The sequence below is a fragment of the Rutidosis leptorrhynchoides genome, chromosome 2, assembly GCF_046630445.1.
Source record: "Rutidosis leptorrhynchoides isolate AG116_Rl617_1_P2 chromosome 2, CSIRO_AGI_Rlap_v1, whole genome shotgun sequence".
Classification (NCBI taxonomy): Eukaryota; Viridiplantae; Streptophyta; class Magnoliopsida; order Asterales; family Asteraceae; genus Rutidosis; species Rutidosis leptorrhynchoides.
In genome coordinates this window covers 271,815,874-271,832,740 of record NC_092334.1, presented here as the reverse complement: position 1 = coordinate 271,832,740, position 16,867 = coordinate 271,815,874, and positions in this window count along the sequence as shown.

Here is a 16,867-nt window from a genome sequence, read left to right as displayed (position 1 = left end):
GATAATCTATACACATCCTAAAAGATCCATCTTTCTTTTTAACAAATAGAATCGGAGCTCCCCACGGTGAAGTACTTGGTCGTATGAATCCACGATCCAGTAATTCTTTTAACTGACTTTGAAGTTCTTTTAACTCGGACGGTGCAAGTCTATATGGAGCACGGGCAACTGGTGCAGCTCCTGGTACTAAATCTATTTGAAATTCTACAGATCTAAATGGAGGTAATCCCGGCAACTCTTCCGGAAAAACTTCAGGAAAATCTCTTGCCACAGGCACGTCGTTGATGCACTTCTCTTTTTCTTCCTTTTCGACTTTATTAACATGTGCTAGAATAGCATAACATCCCTTTTCTAAACACTTCTTGGCTTTCAAACAGCTAATGAGTTTTAGCTTTGAGTTACCCTTCTCTCCATAAATCATCACCGGCATTTTATCCTTACAAGGAATGCGAATTGCCTTCTTGGCACACACAACTTCAGCTCCTACTTTGGACATCCAGTCCATGCCGACTATTACATCAAAACTTCCTAATTCTACGGGTATTAAGTCAATTTTAAATGTTTCTTCGGCTAAATTTATTTTACAATCACGGCAAATTTTATCGGCTTTAATTAGTTTACCATTAGCTAACTCAATCATGTACTTAGCATCTAGAGGTAATGATGAACAATTCAATTTAGCGTAAAAGCCTCTACTCACGTAACTTCTATCGGCACCAGTATCAAATATAATAGATGCGGATAAGTTATTAATGGTAAACGTACCCGTAACAAGCTCCGGGTCTTCACACGCCTCTCTAGCATTAATAACAAATGCTCTTCCACGTGCAGATCCATTATTCTTCTCTGGATTCGGACACTGGTTCTTATAGTGACCTTGTTTTCCACACCCATAACAAGTAATGGTAGCCAAAGCAGTTCTATTTGCATTGGTGGCAGGAGTCTTGGTACCATTTGTATTTGTAACGAGGGCCCTACAATCTTCAGCAATATGACCCTTTCGATTACATTTATTGCATACCACATTACAGTAGCCAGAGTGATGTTTGTGGCATCGGTTACATAAAGGATTTTGTCCTTTGTAACCAAAGCTTAAACCACTACCCGCACCTTGCGTGATTTCTTGTTTCTTAAAAGATTGTTGTTGGTTACCTCGATCATAATTTCCATTCCACTTTCTTTTGTTACCTAATACCTTCACATCAGTATTGGATACTTTCTTATCCATGATGACCTGATCCATTAGCTCGTTTGCCATGGTTATAGCTTCATGAATTGTCTTAGGTTTCGATGCTGTAACATTTGCCTTGACCTTTTTGGGCAAACCATCTTTGTACATTTCAATCTTCCGTTCTTCGGTTGGAACCAATTCAGGACATAGCAAAACTAATTCCATGAATCGCTGATTGTAGTTGGTGATTTCAGTACCAATAACCTTCAGACTTCGTAATTCATCTTCTAACTTCCTAACCTCGTTCCTTGGACAATATTCGTTGATTAACATTGTTTTGAATTCTTCCCATGGAGTATCATAAGCTACATCTCCTCCTACAGCCTTCACAAAATTTTTCCACCACGTGAGTGCACTATCTTGTAAAGTGCACGATGCATACTTGGTCATGTCCTTTTCAACACAACCACTGATTTTAAACACAGTCTCCATCTTTTCTATCCACCGGGTTAAACCGATCGGTCCTTCTGTTCCACTGAATGATGAGGGCTTGCAAGCTTGAAAAGTTTTGTAGGTGCATCCTACACGAGGATTTGGGTTAACTGCAGCAGCTCTTGCAGCCTCGACCCATAACATTCTGTCGTTCACTCGCTGGTTAATGAATTCCTCGACTTCTTGTTCCGTCATTCGATTCAATCGTGCCATATTCTTCTATAAGAATGAAAAGAAAATAATTATTCACATGGAATATTATAGATGTAGTGTATATTTACAGTACATTATAGCTTATTAATAATATGAACCAGGTATTATTATAAAAGCCTTTTCTTCTTATTAGCATTTTATAATTATATCTAGGGTAGTACCTACCCGTTAATGTCCATACTTAATAGCTTAGTACAGAACCAATTACTACCATCTAAATAATACTTAACCATGGAAAATTATTGCATTTCATACTTCACTATTTTACATATACTTATCTTACATCGAACATTAAGCAAACCACACTAATAATATTATACAAAACATTATATGATCCCATGGTTTAATACGGCAGCGCATCGTTTGGTCTATTTTCTAGGACGTTTAGGTTCAAAGAATCGCTTAACGCTTATCCTGGCTGTCTGCCTATATTTTGGCGGTGTCTCCCTATATTTTGGCTGTGGGGCTGAAGAACTGGATGTCGGGATAGAACGAATAGGAATAGCGGGAATAGGGGTGGTAGTGTCTAGTGGAGTTGGTGCCACATCATCCTCACTAAACTCGGGATTTGAATTTTCTAATTCATTAGCCTTTCGTTTCTTTCCTAGTTCGAACTTGTCTTTTGTAATTTCCTGTATTTTTTCCTCGGGTTCACTTTCCTCCTCGGGTTCACTTTCCTCCTCGGGTTCACTTTCCGGGTTCTCTATAGTCGGTTCATCCGGAATTTGTGAGTCTTCCCCAAAGATATTATTTTCGTCATCGGATAGGTTAATGACTGGAACACCATCTGAAGATTCTGGTTCAGAGTCGCTGAATGTGATAACAAGTTTTGAGCCCGACATCTATCACACAACAACTAACCCATTAGTACTACATAATATTTACATATAAATTTTAACCAACAATGATAAGCAATGGTTTTTAAATCAGACCCGGTCAAAGTCCAGACTTACTAATGTATCCTAACGACTTATCAGTTAGACACACTAATGCAAACCTGGTTCGCTAAGACCACCGCTCTGATACCACATGTCATAACCCGTCCTTAACCATAAGAACGAGTTAGATAACGTATGATTTCATTGCGAGGTATTGACCTCTATATGCGACATTTTTAAAAGAACAACTGCATTTATTTTACATTACAAACCATAACTCTTATGTTAATACAAGCTTTAGACAATATAAAGATGATTATCGTTTAGCGATAATCTTAGACTTACAAACTTTACATGTGATGATAACAATACGATTTCTAGCATATTTTACATTACAATTCCTCGGATATGCAGTTTTATTTTTGACACAAATATGCATACTCAAGATCTTGCTTAAATTCAACATGTTGCAGCGGAAGCTTTTAGTTATCACCTGAGAATAGACATGTTTAAAACGTCAACATAAAGTTGGTGAGATATAGGTTTAATGCCGGCAGCGGTATAAATATAGACCACAAGATTTCATATGTAAACATTTTAATAAAAATATTCTAAGTGGTTGAGCACTTGGTAACCATACTTAACATTTAATCACGTCGCATATTCCCTTTATTATGAAATCTTACTACACCGTACCAAGTGTAGTCACCGAAACGAAGTACTGTGCAACCGTTAAATACTGGTCGTCCAGTCCGGTTGGGGTTGTCAGGCCCGATAGATCTATCAACAGGATTCGCGTTTACAATACCGCTGTAAATATTAGTTACCAAACTACAAGGAAGTATGCCAGTGGTACAACTCAACGTAGAATATATTTTTCAGTTACTTGTGTCCATAACGTAAAACATAAAATACATGTATTCTCATCCCGAAATACTTAGAGTTTAAAAGTGGGACTATATACTCACTTTTGCCTTGAAGATATATATATTTTGACTTGGTCTCCGGTTGATATCACGAACCTATCCATATATAATTTATCAATATATTTTCATTTTAAACAATCGTCACATATATATACTTATAATACTTTTAATGTCTTCTTAGTCCGTAGTTAGCAATTCAATTTTTAATGGTTCATATTTAGGTGTTTAATAAATAAATAAAACCCCCATCGAAATAAATAAAACCCCCATCGTATTCGTATTGGTCGGGATTAATCTTGACCCACGGTACCGTGTTGTCAAATGACGTGTTGCGTACATAAAGTACCGGTGTTGTCAAATGACGTGTTGCGTACGTACATGAGGTCTTATGATTAATCTTCTCGTGTTGTTTACGGGTGATCGTGAAATATATAAAATTAAATTATGAGTACATATATATAAAATATCATGTTATTTTAGAAAGATGTGATTTATTTAATTTTTCTCCAATTATTTTCGTGGCTAAACTAGTTTTGGATATCCGATCTTGTTTTAGTCATAGTTTCTTCGTTACAACTCCGTTTTCGTTGGTTCAACTTGCCACTTCCTTGGATCGAGTCCTTCTTTAAGACTATGAACTGTAAATACCTTAGTTTGTATTCGAAATCACAGGTCATAGGTCAAATTTGGTGAAACTTATGAGGTTGATCATTTTCCATCATGTAAACAACCTTAAATGATTATTTTTCTAAAAATACTTATACTTTGAGTTAAATCATGAAATTTTTATGTGTTAACATATTCATAGTAAATATCAATTTTCCAGAAAATAAGCCTCCAATTCAAAGTTCAAGATGGTTTTTAATTATCCAACCCAAAACAGCCCCCGGTTGTACTCCGACGACGTAAATTCAGTTTTTAAGGTGTTCTTTGAAAAACCAAGTTTTACCTTGTTAAGTTAGCATATCCTTATGATATATTACAGGTCTTGAAGTATTTTAAAAGTTAAGTTAGAAGGATCTATTTAGTTTGCAAACAAGTTTGAAAACATTCAAACTATGTTCTTGTTGTTAAAATTTTATACCATAAAATAAGATAACTATATATATATATGAATCGAATAAGGTTATGAACAAAGTTACTACCTCAAGTTACTTGGACAAGGTTGCTATAAAAGAGAAGTAAAAACCTAGAACCAAAAGAGTGATGGAGTTGGATGAAAGATTGGAAGCAACTTAAGACATAAACTTGAAATGAAAGTTGTATTTTTGTAGTGTTTTTGTTTGATCTTGTTATGGTGGTGTTTAAGGTGATTCTTGAGAGGATTTTTGCTGGAGTTCTTAGAGATACATGAGGCTAGTAAGTGTGTGTGTTTAGCTAGAGAAATGATGTATCAAAAATTGAAAATGGATGCATGTATAAATGATGGTGGTGGCGTGATTTATGATGAACAAAGACAAGATTTTAGGTTGTTTTCTTGTATAATTAGTCATACTAGATAACAAAGTAGTTACCTTATACATAAGGCATGAACAAGGGCTGGTTGGTAGTGACTTGATGTGTATATACCAATAGTAAATATGTATAGAAGCTAGGTATGATACGAGTACATATACTCTAGATATACGTATAGAAATCTTGTGAAAACGGAACGAGGATTCAAATATAGCTATCTTTTGTGAATACACTTATATTGTTTTATGTATTTAAGTCCTTAAAAGTGATTAAATACATTACATATACGATATATGTATAAACATTATAGGTCATAAGTATTTATGTCAAATAACGTTACGTATGGTTATTGTTTTGAAAACTTAAGTTAGTAGTTTCAAAATATACTTATAACTTATTGTTATTAATACAAAATGAGGTATTACAACATCCTTAGATCATGTTAAATATGTATATATACATATATATACACAAAAGTATAATTATCATATGTTATATAGTTCGTGATATCATTGGTCAACTAGACGGTCAAACGTTGTGTAAAACTCTTTTCAAAAACATAAGTCTCAACAATTTGGATTGCTTATCATGTTGGTAAGGTTTAATTTATGTAAATATTAATCTTATAAGTATAAATTGATCGAAAAAGTCCGGGTCATTACACTTTGCCTTGATGACCGACATTTCCTAAGGCAATTATCCCACTTGTACTATTTTAAATCCACATGCTATTTTCCGATTATCTTTTCCTTTTCCCTGCTCACGATAACCCTACCACTACATTTTTTTTATGCAACTTGTGGGAGTTAGTCTGGAACTTTGGCCGATAATTGGAAGTGGGTGGGGAAGGGATTTCAAAATGAGGATGTTTACTTTGATTCAAAAACCAGTGAATGCACTAGCCATAAAATATAGATTTAAGGATGTTGGGCTATCGCTTCCTTTCTTCTCTGTTGGGCCACCGCATTTTTCTTGGGCCGAGACAAACACACACCCTTTTAATTACTTATACATGTTGGGCCGAAAATGCTGTTGGGCCGTGTTTTATCGTTTTTTTGTTGGGCTGAATTCCTTTTTTGATTGGGCCGAAATCCATGGTATATTTCCTGTTGGGCCGAGAGATGGTTAATAAGATTTAAATTAGGAACTAAATCTTAAAAGCATATATAGTGCAGTGGTTGGGTGTGATTCGGCTAAGCGAGAGGTCTCGAGTTCGAGCCCGGTCTGAGGCATTCTTTTTGTTAGAAAAGTTTTGAGGTAGTTATTTTCTTTTTATTATTTCCTTATTATTATTATTATTATTATTATTATTATTATTATTATTATTATTATTATTATTATTATTATTATTATTATTATTATTATTATTATTATTATTATTATTATTATTATTACTATTATTACTCATTATTATTATTGTTATTATTCTTGCAAATATATATTTTATCTAAAAAAATACATTACAGTCATAATACATAATATTATATGTTATCATTAAAATGATACTAATTAAACTATATATAAATTATATTAATTAAACTATATATATATATATATATATATATATATATATATATATATATACATGTATATTTTTATCGAATAAACCTTAAAATAAGTTCTTATTATTAATGAAGGATAAATATGATAATTACAAATAAATTATTAAGCTACCTTAAATTTATTATATTAATATCAATAAAGGAATCAATGAAACATATAAATCATATCACTCATAATATATAAATTGTTCGATTTCCATTATATATGTTAATATATATACAACTGATATAGGTTCATGAATCCGAGGCTAACCCTACACTTGTTCATTGTCGTCATATGTATTTTTACTACAAAATACATTAGGTGAGTTTCATTTGCCTTTTTTACCCTTTATATTTTTGGGCTGAGAATACATGCACAACTTTTATAACTGTTTTACGAAATAGACACAAGTAATTGAAACTACATTATATGGTTGAATGATCGAAATCGAATATGCCCCTTTTTATTAAGTCTGGTAATCTAAGAATTAGGGAACATACACCCTAATTGACGCGAACTCTAAAGATAGATCTATCGGGCCCAACAAGCCCCATCCAAAGTACCGGATGCTTTAGTACTTCGAAATTTATATCATGTCCTAAGAAGGATCCCGGAATGATGGGGATATTCTTATATACATATTGTGAATGTCGGTTACCAGGTGTTCAATCCATATGAATGATATTTTTGTCTCTATGCATGGGACGTATGTTTAGGAGAAATGAAAATATGAAATCTTGCGAGAATATAAATTGCGATAATTAAATTGCGGAAAATAAAATGTAACCAGTTAGCTAGGAACAGTTAGCGTGGATTCTTAACAATATTTCAATTAGTTAATTCGTTTGTTTCTAACAAATTTTATTTTGTTCAATGTTTTCTTCATTATGCCACTTGTTGGATTCTGAGAAGTCAAAATCCAAATATGAAATTGAATAAAAATGGTTATTATGTGGTGAACGGATTCGTATATCGATGAATGTAAATAGGATAGTAAATGACTGTTGAATCAGCTTCGTCGAATGTACAGTGTAACTTATTAAAGTGAAATCTAAATATTCCTCGAGTATTACCTACCCGTTAAAAATATTTTCACCATTAACAGTTTGTACGAAAGAATTTTTAATTACAATCTTTATGAAAATATATATACATATATATTTTCTTCAGATATAATTATGAATTTAATGATTTAATGTGATATTAATCTCATTTGATTTACCATTAAAATAAGAATATATAATCTCTAAAACATTAGAGATTACATAATCGCCATGTCGAACGAAAATAAAATAGATAGAACAATACGTAGAACGATGATTATACTCGAGGTACAGAATGAGATGTCGAAGTTGGTGATGCGGATGTTGTTGTTGGTGGTACTAATACTGTTGGTGCTAAGGTTGGTGATGTTACTGGTGTTGGTGATACTGCTGGTGCTTGCAAATTGTGTACCGTGCTCTCTAAAGTTAACACTCGAGCTCGGAGTTCTTTAACTTCTTCTACTAACCCTAGTTGGTTATCAGTGTGAGGTAGAGATCGGATATCTTCTCTAGTTCCGTAAATGGTAGTCTCAAGACGAAAAATTCTGGCAAAAAGGGTATAAACGGTGTTGCGAACAGGTTCGCCGGTGAGCGGGTCGAGTACTCCAAGGTTAGGTGGTAGATTCGGTTCATGATATGGAGTACCTTCTTCCCTTTTCCATAGGGTGAGTATGTCGCGAACCCACCCCCATTTTCTCCAGTAATCACGGTAGTTGATTGGTTGGTGTGCTCCTGTCACGCTGTCTTCGGAGTCAGAGGAACTTGGTCGATTCGTAGAGGCCATCTTACGCGATCTCAGGAAAGATTTTTGGCGTGAAGAGTTTAGTGACAACAATTGATAGTTGGATGGCATTCTCAATGCATAATTTGCATAGATATATATAGTACCAGGATCCCTTAAATTAAGGAGAAATTTACGAGAGATATCAGGCAAGGTATACAGTAACAGATACGCTAAGATATGAATTGTCAGATACGCTAAGGTATGAATTTTGTCTATACACTATTCATGCAGTTAATGCAGTAAAACGTGTCTAGACTAAGAATAATGAGTAACTGATTTCCTAAGGATGATACGCAGATGATTTTCGACAAAAATGATAAGCAAAACTTTTGACATGCAGACACGGTTGAAGTCCAGAATCACTAATGCATCTTAACAACTATCAGTTAGACATACTAATGCAAGACCTGGTTTATTAAGACCACCGCTCTGATACCAACTGAAAGGACCCGTCCTAATTCATCTGGACAAAGTCATCAACCTTTGATTCCAGAGCGATGATCGACTCCAAGTATTGTCCTTAAAATGAGCAAAATGCACAGCGGAAGGTTTCTTTCACACCTGAGAATAAACATGCTTAAAAGTGTCAACCAAAAGGTTGGTGAGTTCATTAGTTTATCATAAATAATCATTTCCTAACTTTTAATAGACCACAATATTTCATATTTCCATTTCTCATAAACATACGTCCCATACATAGAGACAAAATAATCATTCATATGGATTGAACACCTGGTAACCGATATTCACAATATGCATATAAGAATATCCCCATCATTCCGGGATCCTCCTTCGGACATAATATAAATTTCGAAGTACTAAAGCATCCGGTACTTTGGATGGGGCTTGTTGGGCCCGATAGATCTATCTTTAGAGTTCGCGTCAATTAGGGTGTCTGTTCTTTAATTCTTAGATTACCAGACTTAATAAAAAGGGCATATTCGATTAGATAATCCAACCATAGAATGTAGTTTCGATTACTTGTGTCTATTTCGTAAAGCATTTATAAAAGCAGCGCATGTATTCTCAGTCCCAAAAATGTATATTGCAAAAGCATTTAAAAAGGGATTAATGAAACTCACCTAATGTATTTTGTAGTAAAAATACATATGACTATATTGAACAATGCAGGGTTGGCCTCTGATTCACGAACCTATATCATTTGTATATTTATTAATTAATATACATAATTGTAATTGAACAAATATATATGTATTTATTATTAGTGACATAATTTTTATGTTAATGTTAATAGCCTATATATGCCATTATATATATATATATATATATATTAAGTACATAACCATATTTATATAGTTATGTTTTGTATTAAATATGTATGTATGAATGTATATGTATATGTATATATATATATATATATATATATATATATATATATATATATATATATATATATATATATATATATATATATATATATATTTTATAGATATCTTTTGTTTGTAAAAATAATAATAATAGAATAATGATAATAATAATAATAATAATAATTATGTATAGAAACTATATATATATATGTATAGACTCAATTTAATAACAACTTATTATTTCATTTATTATTTTACAATTTTTAGTCCTTACAACTAAATCATATATTATTTCAAATTACATTTCATTTTATTATATATATAAATATATTTAAACATATATGTATTTATTTACAATTATTTGTTCGTGAATCGTCGGAAATGGTCGAAGGGTAAATACATACATAAAACAGTTCAAAAATTTTGAGACTCAACATTACAGACTTTGCTTATCGTGTCGAGATCATATAAGATTTAAGTTTAAATTTGGTCGAAAATTCTCGGGTCATCACACTATCTTCAAGTTCTAAGTGTTCTTCATAAATTCTACAAGTTCTAGTTTCATAAAATCAAGAATACTTCCAAGTTTGCTAGCTTACTTCCAATCTTGTAGAGTGATCATCCAACCTCAAGAAATCTTTCTTATTTACAGTAAGATATCTTTCTAATACAAGGTAATACTCATATTCAAACTTTGATTCAATTTCTATAACTATAACAATCTTATTTCGAGTGGAAATCTTACTTAAACTTGTTTTTCGTGTCATGATTCTGCTTCAAGAACTTTCAAGCCATCCAAGGATCCTTTGAAGCTAGATCCATTTTTCTCATTTCCAGTAGCTTTATCCAGAAAACTTGAGGTAGTAATGATGTTCATAACATCATTCGATTCATACATATAAAACTATCTTATTCGAAGGTTTAAACTTCTAATCACTAGATCATAGTTTAGTTAATTCTAAACTTGTTCGCAAACAAAAGTTAATCCTTCTAACTTGACTTTTAAAATCAACTAAACACATGTTCTATATCTATATGATATGCTAACTTAATGATTTAAAACCTGGAAACACGAAGAACACTGTAAAACCGGACATACGCCGTCGTAGTAACACCGCGGGCTGTTTTGGGTTAGTTAATTAAAAACTATGATAAACTTTGATTTAAAAGTTGTTCTTCTGGGAAAATGATTTTTCTTATGAACATGAAACTATATCCAAAAATCATGATTAAACTCAAAGTGAAAGTATGTTTTCTAAAATGGTCATCTAGACGTCGTTCTTTCGACTGAAATGACTACCTTTACCAAAACGACTTGTAACTTATATTTCTGACTATAAACCTATACTTTTTCTGTTTAGATTCATAAAATAGAGTTCAACATGAAACCATAGCAATTTGATTCACTCAAAACGGATTTAAAATGAAGAAGTTATGGGTAAAACAAGATTGGATAATTTTCTTGTTGTAGCAACGTGAAAATTGGTAACAAATCTATATTAATCATATCCTAGCTAACTTATATTGTATTATACATGTATTCTAATATATTATGTAATCTTGGGATACCATAGACACGTATGCAAATGTTTTGACATATCATATCGACCCATTTTATATATTATTTGTAACAACCATAGACACTCTATATGCAGTAATGTGGGAGTTAGCTATACAGGGTTGAGGTTGATTCCAAAAATATATATACTTTGAGTTGTGATCTAGCTTGAGACGTGTATACAGGGTCGTGGATTGATTCAAGATAATATATATCAATTTTTTTCTGTACATCTAACTTTGGACAACTAGTTGTAGGTTACTAACGAGGACAGCTGACTTAATAAACTTAAAACATCAAAATGTATTAAAAGTGTTGTAAATATATTTTGAACATACTTTGATATATATGTACATATTTGTTATAGGTTCGTGAATCGACCAGTGGCCAAGTCTTACTTCCCGACGAAGTAAAAATCTGTGAAAGTGAGTTATAGTCTCACTTTTAAAATCTAATATTTTTGGGATGAGAATACATGCAGGTTTTATAAATGATTTACAAAATAGACACAAGTACGTGAAACTACATTCTATGGTTGAATTATCGAAATCGAATATGCCCCTTTTTATTAAGTCTGGTAATCTAAGAATTAGGGAACAGACACCCTAATTGACGCGAATCCTAAAGATAGATCTATTGGGCCTAACAAACCCCATCCAAATGACCGGATGCTTTACTACTTCGAAATTTATATCATATCCGAAGGGTGTCCCGGAATAATGGGGATATTCTTATATATGCATCTTGTTAATGTCGGTTACCAGGTGTTCACCATATGAATGATTTTTATCTCTATGTATGAGATGTATATTGAAATATGAAATCTTGTGGTCTATTGTTACAATTTGATATATATAGGTTAAACCTATAACTCACCAACATTTTTTGTTGACGTTTTAAGCATGTTTATTCTCAGGTGATTATTAAGAGCTTCCGCTATCGCATACTTAAATAAGGACAAGATTTGGAGTCCATGCTTGTATGATATTGTGTAAAAATTGCATTCAAGAAACTTATTTCGTTGTAACATATTTGTATTGTAAACCATTATGTAATAGTCGTGTGTAAACAGGATATTTTAGATTATCATTATTTGATAATCTACGTAAAGCTTTTTAAACCTTTATTGATGAAATAAAGGTTATGGTTTATTTTAAAATGAATGCAGTCTTTGAAAAACGTCTCATATAGAGGTCAAAAACCTCGCAACGAAATCAATTAATATGGAACGTTTTTAATCAATAAGAACGGGACATTTCAGGTTAAACCTATAACTCCCCAACATTTTTGTTGACGTTTAAAGCATGTTTATTCTTAGGTGAATACTAAGAGCTTCCGCTGTTGCATACTAAAATAAGGACAAGATTTGGAGTCCATGTTTGTATGATATTGTGTAAAAAGTGCATTCAAGAAACATATGTCAATGTAATATATTTCTATTGTAAATCATTATGTAATGGTCATGTATAAATAGTATATTTTAGATTATCATTATTTGATAATCTACGTAATGCTTTTAAAATCTTTATTGATAAAATAAAGGTTATGGTTGTTTTAAAAATGAATACAGTCTTTGAAAAACGTCTCATATAGAGGTCAAAACCTCGCAACGAAATAAATTAATATGAAACGTTTATAATCAATATGAACGGGACATTTCACCCGCACATCTTACTTCCGCGTAACTCCTGAACCTATAAATAGGGAGCTTGGCCTCTCATTTTAGGTTGTTGATTCTGGAAGAATTGATCTAGCCATATTGATCTCTCTCGTGACTTTGCCCGAGACTTGATCATTGTTTGGTTAAGGTAATTTGCGAAGACCGGGACGTGGTTGTTGATCGTTTAGCACTTAACGAAATATGACAATAAGGTCCCAAAACCATAATCAACATCCATTATGAAATGTCCCGTTCATATTGATTATAAACGTTCCATATTAATTGATTTTGTTGCGAGGTTTTGACCTCTATATGAGACGTTTTTCAAAGACATCATTTATTTTTAAAACAACCATAACCTTTATTTTATCAATAAAGGTTTTAAAAACATTACGTAGATTATTAAATAATGATAATATAAAATATACTGTTTACACACGACCATTACATAATGGTTTACAATAGAAATATATTACATCAACATATGTTTCTTGAATGCAGTTTTTACACAATATCATACAAACATGGACTCCAAATCTTGTCCTTATTTTAGTATGCAACAGCGGAAGCTCTTAGTATTCACCTGAGAATAAACATGCTTTAAACGTTAACAAAAATGTTGGTGAGTTATAGGTTTAACCTATATATATCAAATCGTAACAATAGACCACAAGATTTCATATTTCAATACACATCCCATACATAGAGATAAAAATCATTCATATGGTGAACACCTGGTAACCGACATTAACAAGATGCATATATAAGAATATCCCCATCATTCCGGGACACCCTTAGGATATGATATAAATTTCGAAGTACTAAAGCATCCGGTACTTTGGATGGGGTTTGTTAGGCCCAATAGATCTATCTTTAGGATTCGCGTCAATTAGGGTGTCTGTTCCCTAATTCTTAGATTACCAGACTTAATAAAAAGGGGCATATTCGATTTCGATAATTCAACCATAGAATGTAGTTTCACGTACTTGTGTCTATTTTGTAAATCATTTATAAAACCTGCATGTATTCTCATCCCAAAAATATTAGATTTTAAAATTGGGACTATAACTCACTTTCACAGATATTTCCTTCATCGGAAATAAGACTTGGCCACGGATCGATTCACGAACCTATACCAATATGTACATATATATCAAAGTATGATCAAAATATAATTACGACCATTTTTATTATGTTTTAAAGATTTGAGTGTATTAAGTCAGCTGTCCTCGTTAGTAACCTACAACTAGTTGTCCACAGTTAGATGTACAGAAATAAATCGATATATATTATCTTGAATCAATCCACGACCCAGTGTATACACGTCTCAGGCTAGATCACAACTCAAAGTATATATATTTTTGGAATCAACCTCAACCCTGTATAGCTAACTCTAACATTAGTGCATATAGAGTGTCTATGGTTGTTCCAAATAATATATATACATGGGTCGATATGATATTTCATAACATTTGCATACGTGTCTATGGTATCCCAATATTACATAATATATTAGAATACAAGTATAATACAATATAAGTTAGCTAGGATATGATTTGTATAGATTTGTTAAACATTTCCCGTTGCTAAAAAGATCAAAATTATCCAATCTTGTTTTACCCATAACTTCTTCGTTTTAAATCCGTTTTGAGTGAATCAAATTGCTATAGTTTCATATTGAACTCTAATTTAAGAATCCAAACAGAAAAAGTATAGGTTTATAGTCGGAAATTTAAGTTACATGTCAATTACTAAAGAGGTAGTCATTTCCATCGAAAGAACGACATCTTGATGACCATTTTGAAAAACATACTTTCACTTTGAGTTTAACCAAGATTTTTGGATATAGTTTCATGTTCATATGAAAAATTATTTTCCTAGAAGAACAAATTTTAAATCAAAGTTTATCATAGTTTTTAATTATCCAAACCAAAACAGCCCCCGGTTTCACTACGACGGCGTATATCCGATTTTATGGTGTTCATCGTGTTTCCAGGTTTTAAATCATTAAGTTAGCATATCATATAGATATAGAACATGTATTTAGTTGATTTTAAAAGTCAAGTTAGAAGGATTAACTTTTGTTTGCGAACAAGTTTAGAATTAACTAAACTATGTTCTAGTGATTACAAGTTTAAACCTTCGAATAAGATAGCTTTATACGTATGAATCGAATGATGTTATGAACATCATTACCACCTTAAGTTTTCTGGATAAAACTACTGGAAATGAGAAAAATGGATCTAGCTTCAAAGGATCTTTGGATGGCTTGAAAGTTCTTGAAGCAGAATCATGACACAAAAACAGTTCAAGTAAGATTTTCACTCGAAATAAGATTGTTATAGTTGTAGAAATTGAATCAAAGTTTGAATATGAATATTACCTTGAATTAGAAAGATAAACTACTGTAAATAACAAAGGTTCCTTGATCTTAGATGATTACTTGGAATGGATTAGAAAGCTTGGAAGTAGACTTGCAAACTTGGAAGTATTCTTGATTTTTATGAAACTATACTTATGGAATTTATGAAGAACACTTAGAACTTGAAGAGGGAACTTGAGAGAGATCAATTAGATGAAGAAAATTGAAGAATGAAAGTGTTTGTAGGTCTTTTTGGTTGTTGGTATATGGATTAGATATAAAGGATATGTAATTTTGTTTTCATGTAAATAAGTCATGAATGATTAGTAATATTTTTGTAGTTTTATGAGATATTTCATGCTAGTTGCCAAATTATGGTTCCCACATATATTAGGTGACTCACATGGGCTGCTAAGAGCTGATCATTGGAGTGTATATACAAATAGTACATACATCTAAAAGCTGTGTATTGTACGAGTACGAATACGGGTGCATACGAGTAGAATTTTTGATGAAACTGAACGAGGATGTAATTGTAAGCATTTTTGTTAAGTAGAAGTACTTTGATATGTGTCTTGAAGTCTTTCAAAAGTGTAAGAATACATATCAAAACACAACATGTATATACATTCTAATGGATTCGTAAAGTCTTCGTTAGTCGTTACATGTAAGTGTTGTTTTGAAACCTTTAAGTTAATGATCTCAATTAATGTTGTTAACCCAATGTTTATTATATCAAATGAGATGTTAAATTATTATATTATCATGATATTATGATGTATGAATATCTCCTAATATGATACATACATTAAAATATCGTTACAACGATAATCGTTACATATAAGTCTCGTTTCGTAATTCTTGAGTTAGTAGTCTTGTTTTTACATATGTAGTTCATTGTTAACACACTTAATGATATATTTAAATATCATTTTATCATGTTAAATATAGTGTATCAATATCTTAATATGATACATATGTATTTAGTAGACGTTATCATAACGATAATCGTTATATATATCATTTCGAGTTTCTTAACTTAGTAATCTCATTTCTTATGTATATCACACATTGTTAATATACATAGTGAGATAATTACACATCATAATCTCATGTCAACCATATATATATGTCTATATATACCACAACATGTAGTTTTTGCAAATTTGTAACGTTCGTGAATCGCCGGTCAACTTGGGTGATCAATTGTCTATATGAAATTTATTTCATTTAATCAAGTCTTAACAAGTTTGATTGCTTAACACGTTGGAAACATTTAGTCATGTAAATATCAATCTCAATTAAGATATATAAACATAGAAAAGTTCGGGTCACTACAGTACCTACCCGTTAAATAAATTTCATCCCGAAATTTTAAGCTGTTGAAGGTGTTGACGAATCTTCTGGAAATAGATGCGGGTATTTCTTCTTCATCTGATCTTCACTCTCCCA